General features: G+C 44.2%; 1 long non-coding RNA gene across 1 annotated transcript; it reads left to right on the top strand.

Annotated features, from left to right (window-relative positions):
- The first annotated feature begins 316 nt into the window (after window positions 1-316).
- Window positions 317-8,005, top strand: LOC125709241 (uncharacterized). Its single transcript, XR_007382664.1, has 4 exons — window positions 317-497; window positions 1,392-1,540; window positions 6,561-6,678; window positions 7,915-8,005. It is a non-coding gene; the product is annotated as an uncharacterized LOC125709241 (long non-coding RNA).
- The last annotated feature ends 10,040 nt before the right edge of the window (window positions 8,006-18,045 follow it).

The following is an 18,045-nucleotide window of genomic DNA, read 5'->3' as shown; positions in this document are numbered from 1 at the left end:
GATGGATGGATATATATATATATATATATATATATATATATGGAACAGTGCATATATGTATAAACAGCAAATTTCATCCCCTTGTACCAGTGAACTTTTTTTGCATGAAAACAAATAAAAGATTTGAAGCTGCGTGGTACTCAGCTGCAAACAAGATGCAACAAGCTTTTAAAGTGACAACAGTAATGAAATGACTGACTGATTTGATCAGGCCTGAAATAGAATAGTGATTCATGCAGACATAATATGTGCTTTGCATTTTGGAATCGGTTTGATGTGTTTTTTTTCTCCTACTTGGCATTATGACTGATGTACCTCTGGGCTTTTGCTGTCACAACCTGTATTAGCTCTGTGAGTATGACACACACGGACTGGCACTTAATTTCAGGCGAATTTTACTTGCGGATGATACGAGGCGCTCGTGAGCAGAAAAATCGTGACTCTTCCACAGTAGCTTGCATTACAGCTAGTGAGTTAACAGGTCTGAGCACCATCAGGTAAGGGATGACTGGTCTGCAAATAATTGTAGCGATAGTCCGTTGCGTGGAAATGTGTGCACTGAGCTGGCAGGTTGTGCGTGAGTGCATGCGTGTACATGGGTGTGTGTTCCGGAGCTACAATGCGCTCTCTAGCCAAACCTACATGTCCTGAAGTGACTGCACTGCTATCAGACCCTAGAAATACATTCTTATCTCCAACCTTTCCACAGGCAAATTAAGTGTCGTTACGGTGAATTTGACTGCAGTCCAGTGTTACACAACAAGCAAACACAGAATGTTATAAAAAGAAAAACTGCTGTTAACTGATAGCCGTTGAAGCATTCCCCATAATCAGCTAAAGACAATTTATGGCTCTTCGTGTTGAGAAATACAGACAATTAGAAGCATGCTTCCAGGAATGGGAGTGCGGTATCCCAGGCACCAGTCTGTCTACAAAGGGGTGCTTAATATTTAAATTGGATCATTTTGATTCATTGGTTCATTATCACCATGTCAAACAGCAATATTTATAATAAACATTCAGTGTTTGAACTCAAACACTACAATAATTTAAAAATAAGCCCCTTGTGCGTAGTCAGGTCCGAAGCTTCTCCCTCCTGTTGGTGTGCAAAAGCAAACAGTAAAATCGAGCAGTTTGTCAATGAAAAAACATATAAGATAATCATTTATTATAAAAGTGCAAACTGAAGGCATTCTATTTATTACCAAGAAAAATATTTCATGAAACGCTGTGAAGCAGCTTAAAAATTCTGAATGTGCTATAATATTTGACTTATTCACTAATTCTGTTTGGTATATATGTTGTGTGTTTTTCCAAGAAATGTCACATATGGAAATGCCCAACGTTCTCTATTGAAAACATGAATTGTAGATCATGAATATTGATTGCAGACAGAGCTGCCAACAGACCAGGGGCGTCACGAAGCGGTAGGCCAGCGTCGGCTGCACCCAGCGCCGTGAGGCGAAACAAAGGGCAGTACTGCCACCATCCAGAAAAGGCTCTGAAGGCGCAACGCAAACAGAGACGACCGCGATTTAAGGTGGAGAGCGATCGCTCAGCACAGGCCGCTCAGACAGAATGCAAGACAACACCAGCCAGTGGCAGCATCTCCTCACAGCAAGGGGCACGGGGGAGGGGTGCATGGGGGGGGGGGGGTCAACGGGCAGCAAATATTATGTTTACTCAACTTGGAGGTTCTTAGATGCGAGTTAGTAGTATGAAAGACGCGGATACGCCTTAAAAACGTAGCTAGTCATCCACCATATCCACATACGGATCCCTGAAATCAAGAAAGAATATCAACAATGCATCCGTCACTGTCTGATGGACTAAGAATAATGTTTACTCATGCATTTACCTTATTACTGCTGTGTGCAAGAGTCATAATTCATTGCCATGGATAATCTCTTAATGTTGGACTTTCATTTGTACTATTTAAACAGGGCTAACGGAGGTAAAATGGTGTAAGTTGCTGATCGGGTTACAAAGTACCAGTAGTGACTTGATCATCACAAATATAGCACAACATGTAACCTCCCCCTGCATTAAAACTAATTTCATTGATATGTGTATAAAAAAAAACGCGGGACATCAAAGAACCCATTTAAACTTTTAAAAAAAGCGTTTCTGCACAAATTATACTTTTGTGCCAAGATGACAGGTTTCAGGTGGGGGGGGGGGGTGCAGTACTCTGACGCCTAAGCGTTTACAGGTGCCACGCAGAGCAAGAGAATGAAGGGACAATTGTCTCTGCTGTGGTGTATGAATCAAGTTTAAGGAATGTTTTCGTAGTGCATAGCCTGTTTTTCCATTGGTCAGTAGAGTTACAAAACTGCTTCTGCAATTCTCTCTGTTTATTTGCCAATCAATGAACCATTGTTAGTAACATTAGCAGTGCCTAAGAGATTAAGTATTAGTATGTGGTATGAGGGCACTGTAATGTCAGTGTTTTTCAAGCGCTTGCTGTTTGCATGTCCCCTTTGAATTTCCCCTTTCTGCATGTGTGAGTACAAGTGGAGGTGGTTAAGAAGAACTCGTGCATCAGTGGATTTTATACCAAAAACCCACAAACAGACCTCTGTAAGATATGCAGCGATTGGTCCGCAAATGAAAATCTTAAGGTTGCATAACAGAAACACTCATCAGCGGGGGCTGTTGGGAAAGAGAGAATTTCTGTGTCATGAGCCACTTTTTCTTCATAAGATCAGAGAGATTAAGCGAGTAAGGTGGGGGAGGGGCGGGGCGGGGTGGGGGGGGGCGCTTCTCTGTTGAACCTCTTGATTTATGTTCAGACATTCCTTCTATGAGAGGGCTTTGCTGCTGAAAGATAGTCAACTTAAGTATCTAGTTAGTTATTTTCGTATAACCTAAGCAAACTCTTTATGACGTGTGTGACATTAAATACCGGTACGAGGCATATACAGGACCCAGCCCCAGAGAACCCTACTCTGGAAAACCTCACAATATCATTCATCGACGTGCATTTGGAATGAATTCTGCTTTTACAGAAATACATCGATCGCGCCACTTCCAGCTTCTTCTTCTCATTGTTTGCAGAAGTGCCTTTCATTAAATTATTCTGCATATTTTTGCTGTTTCAGCCCCAGTGGAGATTTTCACCGATGTACTAGTCATGTGCTGCGTTTGTAGAACGAAGGGACTTTTCTAAAACCACAAGTTAATGAAGTGTTTCGAAATGATCAGTGATCCAAGACAGAGAAAGCAGTGAGGTGCTAACTATTGAAGGTGCCACCTAACCGAACGGCCAGGCTTCGCGGTTAACGGTGCAGGTGAAACAGACTTTCAGGCTCAAGATATCTGTTAGCGGTAATGTTTGGAGGTTACAAAGTGTGTTCATTGATTTGTGTCCCGGCCAGATGTTAAGATGCCTGCTGTCCTCAGAGCTTCATGAAAGAGCTGTTTAGTAACAGAAGTCGTTGATTGTTGCTGAACTCCCGAAGGCCGTGTATGAGCAAATGGTGCCCTGCCTGCGATGACGGGCACTTCACTTGGTGTTTGTCTGCGAATGTTTGACGAACAGAGGGAGAGCTGCTGCAAACGAGGACGTCACAAATGTTGACAGACTTCAGTTTAAGAGCAGCTGATCCAGCATTCAGGAACATTGTGATAATTCCAGCGTAAGAAAAGAATCCATATGATTTTTTAGATTTTCTCTCCTTCCCTCCCAACACACAGTCAGATACACTATGGCGAATTTCCATTCATCCATCTGTGCATTTTCTGTAACCACTTGTTGTGCTCAGAAGGTCCAGGCATGAGGCTATGGGCAGTTTGGGGAGGCCAGTTAGCATTTGGGCTGTGGAAAAATCCTGGAGCCGCCATATAGAATCTGCACAGCACAGAGACGTGGTGCAGTGTGGCTCAGTGGGGTTGGGCTCTGTGCCCCTCATCAGAAGGTTGTAGGTCCAAGTCCCTTGGATAGCAGTCATTTCACCATGAGACACTTAAGTAAGACCCTTAACCCCAATAGCTCTGGGGGCTGTTTGCCTTCTCAGATGGATGCTTGCAAATGAAAACTCCACACAAGCAAACCAGGGAAAGAATTTGTAGACCCCCCAGGCTTGGATGTGTGACACAGCAGGACGGTCTGCTGATGCCCCCCTACCCCTGCTTGTGACAGTGGAAATCTGGGGATGATGCTGGTGAATTTTCTTAACTTCTACTAATAAAAGCGTTCAAATGCTTGTGGTCAAAACAACTAGTCCTGTGAAAGACACCCGCAAGGTACTATGAAGTTAGTTTCTGTTCTAAATCAAGCTTGAAATGATCACTAATCCTGTGTTTATTACAAAATTCAACTCTCTTAGTTACGAAAGAATCACTGGTCATGTAAATGAGATGAGAAGAATTCACTTTTGTACAAATGCTATAAAGTATTTGCGGTGATATGGCATGGTAGCTGTGGTAATGCAGTTCAGGCACAGTTTGCTGAGGGGGAGTGAACTCCTGTAAACTTGTGGGGTCCCATTATCAGAGTATAACTGGGATAATCATGGTACATATTTGCAAGATGTTGGTAACTTCCAAGAGGTGGGATAATGAGCAGAACCTCATTCGGAGCTCCAGTCCAGGTCGATTGCGATTTTCACTGTCTCCGTCCCCGGAGAAATCGCCCATTCGGACGGCCTGCCTGGGCTCCCTGGCCTCATTTAGGGCCCGTTATGCGGCTGTGAATTGGGTTTACAAGTGGCGGCCTGCTGGGAGCTGCAGGGGGGGGCCTGTCTGACACGGCAGCCCCTTGTCCGGCAGCGAGGAGCCAATGCTGCCGGAAATCCGCCTTCTTTCCTTTTCATGTGGAGATAGGTGGCAGGTGCTACGGAGGGAGTCTCGTCATCTTCCCAAAGTTCCAATCAAGGAGGGAGCGAGGCCACCTGGCAGGATAAGCCTCATCCCGTCACTGAGAGGGAGCAAAAACAAGCCGTCCAAATAACGGCTTGAAAACTGTGACTTTTATGGTCTTTCTCTCTAGATTTAACTGAGCCTGTAAAAATGTGCTAGATTCCGTTTTTGAACGAGTTGCTCATTTGACAAAAACAGCTGCATAGAGACGTCCAGCTGCAGGGCACTGAAGTCCACGGAGAAGTGGAACGGGAAGCGACGGCTCCACTGACTCCAGCTCAGTGACATTAGCAATTCTCCGATGCCGAATGACATGATTCGACATAACAAACTGGAGCAAACTTTGGCTGCAGAGTTCTGTTCAGCCGCAACCTTGGTGGGCTCTCAAAGACATGCCTCTTTTTCCTTTTCTCTCAGTCTTCCCCTTCTTTTCAAGTGAGCTGTAGACACGTAATTATGTGCTTAATTTGGTTTCAGGTTACGCTGCTGCTGTAAGTGCCTTTAAAGTGTGTCCAATTTAGGTGGGGGGGTGTGGTTGGATTCCTTGGGCACTTTTTTTTCTGTACATCTAAATAATAATAAAATAGGAGGATTAAAGACAATAAACCCACCAAGGCAAAGGCAGGATGCTGTAGGCTGGAATTAAAGGCAATGTTGAGCAAAGAGGCGACAATCTCATTATGATTTCAACATGACCGACTGGTTAAATACAGTGAAATTTATTGCATCTGTAAATGATGTGGTGATAATATATCCTCTTCACAGGCAAATGACAAAAGTTTGAAGGATCCTTTTAGAGTTTTTTTTGGCTTAACTATCACAATTTTATACCCAATCTTTAATCTTTAATACCATTTTATCACGAACTGAAAAATGTTTAGGAAGATAAAAACCTTCTGACTGCGACGTTCCCTATAACTTTATCTATACATTAAAATATTTCCCGATCTTCTTGATTCCCCGATTCCCTGAAATCAGAATTGCCAACATTTTCCAGTTTATTTCAGAGAATAAAACAGGGCCGAACATGCATTTCAGATATTTTTTTTTTTACACATCACCTTCGGGTTAGTGATTGCTGAGTAACTTTTTCAAATTGCTTCTTGGAATAGAGATACTTTGATTAAAACCTACGGATCTCTATTCCTCATGGCTGTCATCCTCCCAGCTTCACAGAATGCCAAGTAAACTTCTAATTCATTAGACTTCCTGGCATGCATATTGCCCAGGTCATAAATACCAATTGTGCAGTCTTCAGTGCCGCAGCCAATCAGCCGGCCCGGCCAGTGCTCACATTCCGCATTTTTCAGTATGTTAGAAACTGCACAAAAGATAGCTGAGATAACTCCGCGTTCAACACAAACACATCTCAGCCATTTATCGTTTGGCTACATAAAACTTGGTAGTTTCATGTCCTTTATGTACTTAAGATCTGGTAGGAAATCTGCAGCAGTGAGTGTGACAGAAAGCTCCGACACAGAAAGTTAGACAGTCCCGAGGTGTTGATCTTTGTCCAAGTCTGGTGGAGACCAAAGCTGTCCAAATGTAAGATACTGATATGTGGGAGAATGTTTGGGCTGAGCTGAACCGTACTCATTGTGCATGCACAACACGGCTGCCTCACCCCAGGGCTGGGGGCTTGACTCCCACCTCAGGCTCTCTGTCCCCTGAGTTTGCATGTTCTTCTTCTGTTTTTGCAGGTTTCCTGGTATTCCGGTTTCCTGGAATAGGCTCCGGGCTCCCCGAGTCCCTGAACTGGATAAATGGCTATAGAAGGCTGATAATGATGTAAGCCAAGATGTAGCTGTGGTGATTCAGGTGAGAGGTGGCTATAGCATATTGTGAGGTGGGGGTGGGTCCTTTGGGTTTTTTAGATAAGGAACGGCCTGGATCACTAATACCACACCCTGGGGCAGGGAGAGCTTCTTTGTCTAGAGTGAAGCTGGCATACTTGGGCTCTCAGTCACGTCAGAGTGAAGTCTTTCAGGGAAATGCAAGAGCTGACAGGAGAGTTACATGTGGGCCAGAATGTTGATTGTGTTCATCTTTGGGGTGTGAAGTTAGCCAATCATACGGCAGGGGAAGTGAGAGTCAGTGGGGGTAGTGTATCACAGATTTAGCAATGGCAAAGAAACCTTTGTGGGTAGATGGTTTAAAAAGCAACAGGAGATACAAGTCAACTTATATGACGTATGAATGAAATCAACTCCCTGCAATATTGGCCAATTCTTAGCTCAACTGAGGATGTTAGATGCATTTAGTGGATAACAGTATCAAATTAGCTCGATGGAGAACCTTTAATATAAAAAACAGGGTGGTTTTAGTATAGTACAGTGAAAATCACTGCAATATCACATTCCTTTTTAATGTATTCGTGTTTGTTGGCAGTAATGCTGCAATAATGCAAGCAAGCGAACAGTTTATTTTAAATTGATTATGCAATTCCATATCGAGGCAGAGTGTAGTACCAGTGTGCCAGTAATTAAAATCAACTAGCCCGAATAAATGTGTGGTGTTGTTCACCACCTCACAGAGGCGATGTGCTGCTTCACCACCTCACAGAGGCGACGTGCTGCTTCACCACCTCACAGAGGCGATGTGCTGCTTCACCACCTCACAGAGGCGATGTGCTGCTTCACCACCTCACAGAGGCGATGTGCTGCTTCACCACCTCACAGAGGCGACGTGCTGCTTCACCACTTCACAGAGGCGACGTGCTGCTTCACCACCTCACAGACGCGATGTGCTGCTTCACCACCTCACAGAGGCGATGTGCTGCTTCACCACCTTACAGAGGCGATGTGCTGCTTCACCACCTCACAGAGGCGACGTGCTGCTTCACCACCTTACAGAGGCGATGTGCTGCTTTACCACCTCACAGAGGCGACGTGCTGCTTCACCACCTCACAAGGCGATGTGTTGCTTCACCACCTCACAGAGGCGACGTGCTGCTTCAGCACTCCACAGAGGCGATGTGCTGCTTCACCACCTCACAGAGGCGATGTGCTGCTTCACCACCTCACAGAGGCGATGTGCTGCTTCAGCACTCCACAGAGGCGATGTGCTGCTTCACCACCTCACAGAGGCGACGTGCTGCTTCACCACCTCACAGAGGCGACGTGCTGCTTCACCACCTCACAGAGGCGACGTGCTGCTTCACCACCTCACAGAGGCGATGTGCACCATCAAAAAGGCCTGTGCTCTTCATCATCTGTCCATTACGTCCTTTGGTGTATTTGTATGTGTGTTTATATTACAAACCATCGATGTGCTACATATAGGTGAGTTGCTAAATTGTTCAGATGGCTTTATACTCCACTTTCCTTTCAGTTTCCACAATCTGTCAGGAAATTCAAATCCATTTTGTCTCTGAATTATACTTTTTGCATGTCTGAAAGGTCAGACACTCAGCAGTGAATTGAGATCCTATACAAGGAGCACAGCCCAGAGGGCAATACCTCTAACCACTACGTACCTCCTGGAAATAAACGGACTACGAATGGAAAAAATGTATTTGGGTTAACTGGCCCTCATTTGCTTGCCCACATTCGACATTTCAGAAGCAACGTTCTCCTCAAACATCCTTAAGAAGGTTTAATGTGAAACATTTCACGCTGCGTAAGATTCTGCTATTACCACTAATTATACTTTCAGTGCAACCTTCAGCTCTGACATCGATATTTTCTTGATTCTTGAATCAGGTTTTTAACGCATTTTTATGCTGAAGAAGCTGGACAATTTACACTGAGTAGAGAGGCGGAGTAGAGAGGCATGTAATTACTCCGCCAGTCTACTTCAAAGAAGTGACCCCCTGAAGAAAGACGCATGAAAATTACAGGAGCAAAGAGCCGCGGACGGTGCGCTGACAATCTGGATGAAAGCAGGAAATCTAAAGGGCTGAGATGTTAGCCCACCCCCTCAGGAAATAAAGTACTTACCTCTTATCACTTATACACTTATGAGCGTCTAAATAACTGAAAATTTGTAAATTCATTTCAGTTACTGAAATGTCTTTCTTTTTAACTAGTGTTGTACTGGAAGGATGATTTGGTGGGTTTCAGTAAAGTACTCGAGTGTATTATTTTAGGAATGTTTTAAACTTGTTATAAGCATGCAAGGCCTTTAATTAATGGGATCAAGCAAATTGACGAAGACCCTTTAACAGCTCAGTCTAGACACAAACTAGACTGGACAACTGAAGTGCTGCCTTGGGTTCGTGACAGTGATCCCCATCTGTCTAATTCTACCCTTAAGGCAGTGGATGTAATTTTAAGGTATAGATCATAAAGTGTTTTTACTAACAAGACACAATATTAATTATTACACTGAATACATAAAATCTATTCTGTTTGACTGGAACGTAAAAAAATGGCAGAAGAGCCCAGCTGTCCTGATCCGGTTTGGTTTAAAATTATTAATGAAATACTGTTGAACTAATTAAGAGATATACAATGTACCCAACTTTGTTAATGATGGTACAAGTAGAATGAAAACTACAAGATAAATTCACCACACGTTTTAAGATCATCCTGACTATGTACTGGATAAGAGGTCTTGGAAGATGGATGGATGAGTGGAACTTTGACAGCTTATACACGCTGGGGAAGTTCACAGGAAATGCTAGTCCTGCTTGTTCAGAGAGCTATAGAACGTATTGCTCAATACCGTCACTTTTGCACATGCCGCCTGCTTGGAAACTGGTGCAATTTTTTTTCTGATCGTTTCTGGGAAGATAGAAATGTGTGGTCAGCAAATTACCTGATGGTCTTTAAGAAGGAGATGATATGGCTTTGAGTTCATCTTTCTCATGACCCACCTACGCACGGCGCACAAGAAAATGTTTTGCTCTTCTCTGTCCAGCCTATTGACTCTGGCCCACAGCTTATGAGAAGGGATGTTGAGATGTGAATATTGATACAGGGCTGAGGAGAACGAGGGAAGGTATCGTCAAGAGCTCAGGTTAAAACAACACACAGGCGAGAGCAAAGCGCAGACAGTGCATTCCTAGTGCTTGGAGTCCAGGTTTTTCCCACAAGCTCATGCTGGAATCCTACAGAGAGAAAATATTTGGCTTGGAGACTCATATGGTAGTGGAGCAGTCCAAGTTAAACCGCATGTGGGGAGGACGGCGGAACGCGCTGCAAAGGGTCAGGCACTGCAAGCGCAATCCCTCTGACCGATTGCCTCAGCCAGCGTGTCACCTGCTAGATGCAGAAACACTGTGATTATTCATCGTATCTGAAAGAACTTTCTGGTGGATTCCTGGATGGTCACACTACTGTTGTGTGTTTGCAAGTGGTTATACCAGACAAGCACAGCAGATGGAGGTCTGCTGAGTCAATAGGGCTGTGGAGGGACACACGATGTTCTAAGCGTGGATACTGGAGCTGATTTCCTGGCGTCTGTACCACATGGGAACGATTAACTGGCAAGGAAAGGTAAAATGTGACCCGAAATATTAGACACCATTTCCCAATTAGCCTTTAGTTTGTTCTCAGTGATGCTTATTACAAGTCCGTCCATCCTCTAGATTTGCTGAAAGGAGCGACTGACTGACGACACTTCAGAGTTTCAGTTACATCCGTTGCACACATTTGACATTAAAAAGAGCCTCGGGAAATAATAATTAACTCTCCTTTAGTTAGAGTCATATCTGAAAAATGACCCAAAGTCATTTTAACTCTGCATGGTTTTGGCATTTTTACAGTATAAAGTATTGTTCATAAGACAGTCACATTGAGCCATAGAATTTCATTTCTATATATTTTCCTCTTTCAATTATAATTGTCACCATGTGCTGGATAAGCAGTAGTGGGAAATGTATGTATGGATAGACAGGTGGATGGAGGGAAATGTGACTGTCAGGCACGTTATCGAAATGATAGAAAAAATAAAATAAACAACTGTTTTGAGGATGGGGGAACGGGCCGAGCGGCGATCTCCTCTCAGTGCCAGTCATTCGTGAGAGCCGTTGCTCTCGGACACGCTGTCATCCTCGTACCTCTCACCCTATTAACCTTTGACAGCTCATAACGACCTGCCTGATCTGCGACCCTGAAGATCAGTGCTAGATAAGATGTACAACTTAACATTTAAGAGTGAGTGCTTAAGCCATGTTCGGGGGGCTGGGGGCAGCTCGTATACAATGGTGTCATATTTCAAAGGCATCAAGGGATCAGGCTGATCTCAAACTGTCTTTTCATTTTAACTGATTATACTTAACTAGTCCTTATCTAAATAATACAATGAATGAGAAAACGCTTTTGATACATTCTAGCAATTTATTCACAAAAATAAAACTCTGCTGGTTATTTCTTAGCCACAAGGAATTGCCTGCCAGTTTGCACTTTTGATTGTAATTAACCACTGCATTCACCGCAGTGCATTTAAGGTACACATTGATGCAAACGATGTTTTTAATGTGCGATTTAGAAATATGAAATGTATAGAGTTACACCGGACACTGGTTTAAACGTCATGCTGTGTCAGATGGACGTGATGTCGCTTGCAGGAGACTTTTCGCTCCTGTGAAACAGTTCGGTATAAAAAAAATGGTCACTTTATACATCACTGTATTTTACTGCTGCTGCACCACAGACTGCTCTCAGAATGAATGTGTCATGTTTTGGGGGCCTGAGGTCCGCATCACCACACTAAGACCACATTACAGATGTACATGTGCATTCGCCACAAATATTTATTCTGGTCTGCATGCAGACACAGGGGGAAACAGGATATTTGCAGTGATGAAGGCTGTTTCAAAGCGGCTGAAACCACAGCAGTGATTGGTGACTAGGAGTCAGTTAGGCTGTAATGTCTTTAATTACTCCAAGTGCTACTGTAGGTAAATAGCAAGGCAGCAGCCCCAGCCGCCTCTTACTCGTCTGATAACATCTTAGAGTCAGGAATCCACCAATGAGGTCGGCCCCTGCAAGCTGCTACACTGTAATGCTGGGAGATTAGGGACCATAAGGGTTTTTTTTTTTTTTTACAAAAAAAAAAAGCATTCAGACAAACTGGAGACGTGACTCACAAAAAGGTCCCGAAATAGAAGAGGCCTCCTTTTATTAGGTAAATTGGCAGAATACGACTTTCAAAGCTGCAGCCTGCAGTACAAAGTGTGCCCAGATGGCAATAAAGCACAATGAATACTCAGAAATGTGAAATAAACTTAGAAATGTGACTCATTTTGTCGGCTGTATTCCTCCTTTAGTTTTTTAATTACTTTCTAAATGAGGATAAGGGGGGATCCATTTGTTTTCCATTTATTACTGTGTTTAATTACGTTTCGGGTCCGTGTTGCTTTGTGTGTCTCGGCGATCCCTGTGTTATTGTCTTGTAGTCTGCGAAGAGCATTGGCGTCCATGAAAATGCAGTGTGCGGAGCGTGGAGGCCGGCTCGCATCCTCGCTCTGGGCCCGCGGTGGCGGTGGCGGGAGTGGAGAGGAATGCCGAACCAGACAGGTGCATCGCAGGCCTACGCGGGAACATGCCCCGCGCCGGACATTTATGGTTATCGAGAAGCGATTTCCCAAACAAAGAGACAGAAAGCTAAATATTTATCCGCTATTGAGTCTCATTCCTGCAGGACGAATGTCTCAGCATATTCGCAAAAAAAACAGAAAGGCCTCCCATTGTTCTCTGAGAGGCTGTTGTTCTAAGGACTAAATCCAAATCAAACTTTTATGTGAAGGTTCAGTTTATTTGCTTTATTTTTTGCTCTGTGTTTATCTTTTTTTTCCTGTCTTCAAAGACTTCTGTGCTGTTTATATCTTATATATATATATATTTGACACTATGCAAATACCGCATGACAACACACCTATGCGAATCGGCCATAATGCTACGGATATATAATTTCGTACTTTCTTAGAAATGTGTTATTGCCGACCTTAAAATAACGCAATCTCGAGAAGCAGACTTGGCGACGGAGACGCCCGGGACATTAGTTAGAGCCAGAAAGGAGGGACGGGGAAGAGGAGGACGCGGAATTTCATAGCAGAGCGCGTGCTAAATTAGTCAAGCTTTTCGACCATTTTCGGCACAGTCTAAAATCTAAATGGACTTGACACCTGGACACTTGTACAGTAGATATATATAAACACTTCAAGCTACTTTCCACTATGCAATCACTCTTGGCCCTTCACACCTCAGGTTGCACCCAACGCTTCAGGAGGCTGAATTTAGCAGTAGGTGGCTCTTGAAGAACCACAGTCTTCCACTGACGTAAGGCTGGGTCCACATAAAGAGAAACTGCGAATCTAAATGTGACAGTGGAATCCTGCAGAAGGCCTGTTTTGGTAACAGTAACCATTTTTATGTCGAATAATTTAGTAACCAACAATCACTCTTTTCAGTACAACGTATGTAGGTATATATACTGCATAGAGTGTAGGTGTACTGTACATTCGTCTATCTGCCTATCAAGGTTTTATTTGAAATGCTCTTTGGATGAAATGGTGGCTAAATCCCTTCTACATAAAGGTTCTGAGTGCTTGAAAATGGTAGTAATTGTGGGTTTATTCTAAGAGGAAGGTCTTGGTTAATGGATCGTATGTGGCTGAGTGGATGAGGGATTCCTGCCATTGGAAGGGGGCTGGTTTGACTTCCATGGCCAGCAGAGCAGTTACATCATGCTCAGGCCCCTGGGTGAGGCCCTTAACCCCCCCCCCCCCCCCACAAACGTTTTAGGGGTGCCAGATAAATGTTGACCTCAAGCTCTGACCCCAAGCTTTGTTTGCACCTGTGTGTGTGTGTGTGTGTGCGCGCGCGCGCGTGTGAATACTATGGAATTACTATCTACCTGTACTCATATTTGTACAAATGGCAAAAAGCATCACTTCCCAAAGACCAAACTGTTTGGTAATTACACGTTACCCATGATTTACACATTCACTTCGGTGTTTATCATGGAAATAATTACTGATTTATGTCATTTCATCTATGTCGGTACTTTTATCCACAAATAATTGCAACCTGACTGGCTATAGGATGTTGTGTCATTTGAAGACCATTTGAAGATGAAATAGGAAATTTGCATAAGAAATTTGCAAACGAGAGGAGGCCATTCGGCCCATCGAGCCAGCAGCAGTTCACCTGCAGAAGCGCTGGCCAGGTTTGTGCACAGCTCTGCCTCTAGTCTTGCTCCGACCTTTGACCTTTGACCCCTTACCTGTGCCTCAGCTCATCAGCAGAGGCGAGCTTTAGACTGCTACAAGTCTGGAGGTCAAGACTGTCACTGTTTTCTGAACCGCGCGAACAGCCAGTGGCATCACTGCAATGTAAAGTAAAGGAGACATGTTATTAAAAACGGACGTTATTTTCCAGTGAAATGTGTCTCACACAGTAAAAGTCGAAAATAGCTGAAGGGAATTCTGTTCCTCTCTGTCTCTCCATCCATCCACCCATCCATCTATGCATCATCCATAACCAGTTCATACTGGAACTGATCCCAGTATGCACTGGGCACCGGGCAGGGGAGATACCAGTTTGTGACAGGACATGCACTGGCACACTATGAGAATCACTGGGCTAATGATGACACCTGTTCACCTAAATGCCAGATTTTGGACTCCAACATGAGACCCATGCGATAGGTGGAGACACACTGCAGACACACAGTGCAGGTGGAGCGATTCCATCTTCCAGTGCTGGGAGTGTGAGGCTGCAGTGTGGCCCAGCCAGCCTTCTGCTGGATCCATATTCGTATGTGTGTGTGTGTGGGGGGGGGAGGTTATTTATGATGCATTACGGAGCGATATTTACACAGGCCCACTTGGGAAGCTTTTCTGCCAGTCATTTATGTAAGGGTGGCGGCAGAATACTGAGTCATGTGAAATATACATTAGATTTTATTTATTTAGACGCTGCTCTTTATCCAAATTGATGTAGAATTTAGAAATCGGGGCCCCTGGAACAATCAGGGGTTAAGGGCTTTGCTGAGAAGCCTAACAGTGACATTTAATTCAATTTTATTTATATAGCACTTTTAACAACAGTCATTGTCACAAAGCATTTTACATCACTCTGCCAACCAGGGGTTTCGAAGCAGCAACCTCCTGAGCACAGACACAGTGTCCTGAGCTGCAGATGTCACCCCCCCAAACAGACCCTTAAAGCTGTGGGGGTCACTGAGTTTCACAGAACATTTTGCTGGATTGAATGATCATAAAAAAGAAGGGTTATCAGAAAAGCTGAGTGTGATGAATCGCCGTGAAATGCCCAGAAATCTGCAGGAAATGCGAAGCTCTTATTTTTCCTCTCAGATCATGTATTGCGTATCTTGGGGGTGTAATGAAAAAATATGCGTGTTTCTTTGTTGCCAAGGAGACCTAAACCCAAACAGAGTAAAAGGGATTTGACTGGCAGTGGATCGGTGTGGCTCACGTCCCTTTGGCGGTGGGATCTCGCTCGCGGCCTCCCCCGGGAATCCCGCCGTGGCCAAGCTATTTCCAGCGTGCAGCCGTCATTCTCCTTCCCTGACATTCGGGATTTACACCAGAGGGTCGGCGAGCATGCTGAGTAACCGGGGGAGGGTGGGGCTCCGCGTTTCAGGGCTCCCATCAGCCAAGGCACCACAAACAAAACAATACGGGCAAAAAAGGCAGGGGGGGAGGGACCATTCTGATCCAGTGGGGAGAGGGAGGCTGGGTTTCTGATCCACCGGGGGGGGGGGGGGATTCTGGTCCAGCTGACGTCAACGGGCCTCAGAAGACGTAATGGTCATTGTGTCAAGATGACTTTCTGTCTGGGCTCCATGCACCACGCTGAGCTGCGGGACGATGCAACCCCCCCCCCCCCCATATGAGACAGGCAGTGCTGCACGGAGGGGGGGGGCACAGCTGGCTGAGCTCCGGCACACTGGGGCTGCCATAAAAGGCGGAGGGTCCCCACGTGCTGGAATGAGAAAGAATAAAACACTAATCGCAAGTCGGAGGCTAAGGAGCAGCTTGTTATTAGTTGCTCTGCTCTTTGTATAATGAAGTTTCTTACCCAGGTGCTAATGGACGTTGATATGGGGGTCAAATGTGGTGTGAAAGCACCAACCAATCAGTCTGACGAGGCTGATCCTCATGAAATCTTGGTTTCTAAGATTTCAAACATGAAGTTTGCATCAACTAATTTCTTTTTTTTTTGCCATTAATAACCAGGCCTGAAGTGCTTGTAAGGGTAAATTTTACAAAAATGTAACATGTTTTTTAACATTTCCTAAAACAAGTCCTTAAAAATCTTATTACCGCAACAGTCTGAAATCATCAAGACCATTAAAAAAGCAAATGCCTTTTTTAAAAAAAAAATGCCTTTTTTAACAGTCATGCTCATTAACAGGTACTTGAAGCTCTAAAATAATATTTTTAAATTAACATTATTTTGGATTTTGGATGATTTCTGTTATTACCTTCTGGAATCTGCAGCCTAATATTTTTCGTGTTGCACTGATGCTTGATATATTTTTTAAATAATGTGATAAACCTGAAGGAACACGACATATAAGCAAGCTACTATTTTTTGATTTATTAAATTAACATTAAATGGGCACCTGTTGTGGTAATGATACAGAATTTTCACCAACCAGACCTACCCAGCCATAACCACTACTAGTCTTAATGACCGTTAATGAGATGACAGATTGAATGTTTGTAGCCATGATCCTGATCTGACATCTCAAGATGACCTGTGCAATAACTTGACTTCAGGCCTGAAGTAGGAGATGATTCTTCCACATTCATACTGGGTCCGATTCCAGGGGTCCAGTGACATCAACAGCTATTCATAAAATTTTTCTGTGGTCCAAGCTGACCATCCATTCACTCTGCACATTCTTCCAGGAATACAGCTGCTATTTCTGTGGAAATAATCACTTTTATCTTTCGTAGAAGTTCATTGTTCCTAAAGGGTCCCCAGAGACAGGACAAAGGTAATGTGCTTATTTCGAGTGGCCACTTGGCTCCAGCTGTTTCCTGCAACAAAGATCATTTTTCAGATCTTAGGTAAACAAAGTAAGCTTGCTGGCTGACACAGAAAGACAGTCGTCTTTTAACGAAAGGGTGATGAAAATCCGCATGCAACTTCTGTCTTATAACATTTGTGAAAACCTGCAACGTTGCAATAAAAATACAATCTAAGGATTAAGCTGTTTTTCACTCTTATGAGAAACCCATTAATTATTATTATTATTATTGGTTATTGGGTGGGGAAACACAACCTGCAAAACTGCACTGGGGCCCGTGCCCACACTCAGCCAAACGTCGTCTTAACGACGCAGCGCGCAATAAACCAAACTGACTCGCTGCAATAACGTTATTCCTGTTATCCTTTCCAGTAAATAACCACCTGCCTGTTTTGCTGCAGTCAGGGCTACACAAAGCGATCTGCAGGCAGCTATCCGGCAATTATGAGCTTATGAAGCTAATAAGCACCTTCTGAGCACAGGCTCAGAGCCCAGTGCCGCCGCTCGGCCATCGTTGGTGGTGATGGTGTCCTCCCAGCTCACGACGGCACAGTGGCAGAAAAGCACGCCGCCCGCAGTTTGCGCCCCTCGGTCACCAGTGAGTGACTTTTTCCTGTTACTTTACCATGACTAAAGCTGGAGGTCATAGAGTCGCTACTGAAACATCCCTATTTACAGGCCACTGCGTAAGTTACTCAAGCACTGATTCACCTAAGAGGAAGTTACACATATTCCAGGGATACGAGTTAGTGCCGTCATGCGCAAGTGTAAGTTTCTTGGCAATGACGAATGGGTCATTGCAATTCTGAGTGCGACATCGCTGCATGTCCATGCATTACTGCTGCATGTCCATGCATTACTGCTGCATGTCCATGCATTACTGCTGCATGTTTATTCTCTCAGTTGCATGTATCCAGGATTGATGCAGAACTGCATCTTCTGCTCAGATGTTTTCTAGATATTTCCTCCTTTTTTTGGCCAACCGTGACTTAGGCTTCCAGTGAGGAACGAGCATCTTAATTGAAATGCCATCATCTTAGGACAGTGTTTCTCAATCCAGTCCTTGGCGAGACCCAGCCAGTCCCCATTTTTGCTCCCTCCTTCCCCAGTCCTGTGCCAAGTATTCAGTGTTCCCGATTGCTTGGTTCCTGTGTGCTAGGGGCTGAAATCTGGAATAAAATCTCTATGCTTGACGGCTACATAGAACAGGCAGATGCGTAGCTTCCTGTGGTCTGG

Source organism: Brienomyrus brachyistius, chromosome 15 (assembly GCF_023856365.1).
Source record: "Brienomyrus brachyistius isolate T26 chromosome 15, BBRACH_0.4, whole genome shotgun sequence".
NCBI classification, from domain to species: Eukaryota; Metazoa; Chordata; class Actinopteri; order Osteoglossiformes; family Mormyridae; genus Brienomyrus; species Brienomyrus brachyistius.
Note: the sequence above shows the minus strand (reverse complement) of the source record. Positions and strands in the feature narration are given on the sequence as shown.